At 35.1% G+C, this 1309-nt stretch overlaps 1 protein-coding gene across 1 annotated transcript in view; it reads right to left on the reverse strand.

Annotated features, from left to right (window-relative positions):
• Positions 1 to 881: 881 nt before the first annotated feature.
• Positions 882 to 1309, reverse strand: part of Sh (Potassium voltage-gated channel protein Shaker) — a 201139-nt gene continuing 200711 nt past the window's right edge. Inside the window, exon 8 of the mRNA XM_080277993.1 lies at positions 882 to 1011. The gene's annotated coding sequence lies outside the window, so the exon portion shown is untranslated. The remainder of the gene's footprint in view (positions 1012 to 1309) is intronic.

Raw genomic sequence — 1309 nt, forward strand, 5'->3', positions numbered from 1 at the left:
TTTCTTCAATCATCTGGAAGGGATAAACACAGAATCTTGAAACCGTACCGAAATAACTCTTTACCCATCGCTTAAAATATTGAAACCCCATATATATTTTCTTTTTCAATTTTAAATAACAGTTTGTAAAGGATAAACTTAACTTTCATGATAATTAAATCTCTCACGTCACCATTCTTTTGATTTCTTCCACTTCTTTCAACTTATCTCCTTTTCGACACATTTGGAAAGGATAACACAAAACCTTAAAAATAACCTAAACTACATTGTTTTTTAAATCGATTCTTCTCTCTGCTATCCTCAAACTAATGTTATTTCCCCTTGTCAAAAAAAAATTCTTACTGCCTTTCGGTATATTCAGATAAAACTGTGAGAAAAGGACTACCACATCATCCCATTAAATTTTCATCATCATTCTAGACAGAACAAAAAAGTAACCACATTTATCTTTTCAACCTGTTACATCTTCACAAATTTCGGAGTAAAAGAAACTATTTAAAAATCCCACCTTCTTTTTCATATTTTTTCTCTTCTGGTAAATTTAACTCTACAAAAAAATATTTCTCCCAATGACATTTACTTTCATTTTAAGCTTTAAATCACATCTTCCGCTTCATATGTCTTCGTTCAACCATAAAAAAATAAATCGAAACTTAAAAATTCCATCATGCCTATTACAGCCTTCTCTTTTTCTACATAATTAAATATTTAAAACTAAAATTAATAAAGAAAGTAAAATCACATTTCCATCACATTTTCTCTCGTTTCAACACAAATACAATAACTGAAGAAAAAAAAAATCACATCTTCCCCCACCAAAAACTTAGTAAACACACACTACCCCTAGACTCCATATGACCCGTGGGCCCAGGTAGCTCCTTCCATTGACGACTGGAGGAAGAGGAGGGAAGGGCCTGAACCTGGGCACCCCTAAAGAGAAAAACATGTGCTTGGCTTGTGTCTACGTGGTGCTCGCGGGCTTGTTGGCACTACTCGAGTTCTTTGAGCCACCTGGGAAGAGCACAAGAGACGGGGTTAGTTTGTACTGGGAAAAGAATGTCTAGGTTTGGTTAGTGAAGCAGAAAAAGAACTGGAAAGGACAGGTTTGGTCTGGTTAGCAACTATTCAGAATCTACTCAAGTTAAGATAGGATAAGGTAAGGTTTGGTTAGAATACGTTAGTTGTTTAAACCACCTGGGAAACGCACAAGAGAAGTGATTAGTTCGTACTAGGAAAAGAATTAGGTTAGGTTTGTGAAACAGAAAAAGAACTGGAAAAGCCAGGTTTGACGTGGTAAGCAAGTACTGAA

This window comes from Coenobita brevimanus, chromosome 71 (genome assembly GCF_032717465.1).
Source record: "Coenobita brevimanus isolate Jiangsu-jjx chromosome 71, ASM3271746v2, whole genome shotgun sequence".
NCBI classification, from domain to species: domain Eukaryota; kingdom Metazoa; phylum Arthropoda; class Malacostraca; order Decapoda; family Coenobitidae; genus Coenobita; species Coenobita brevimanus.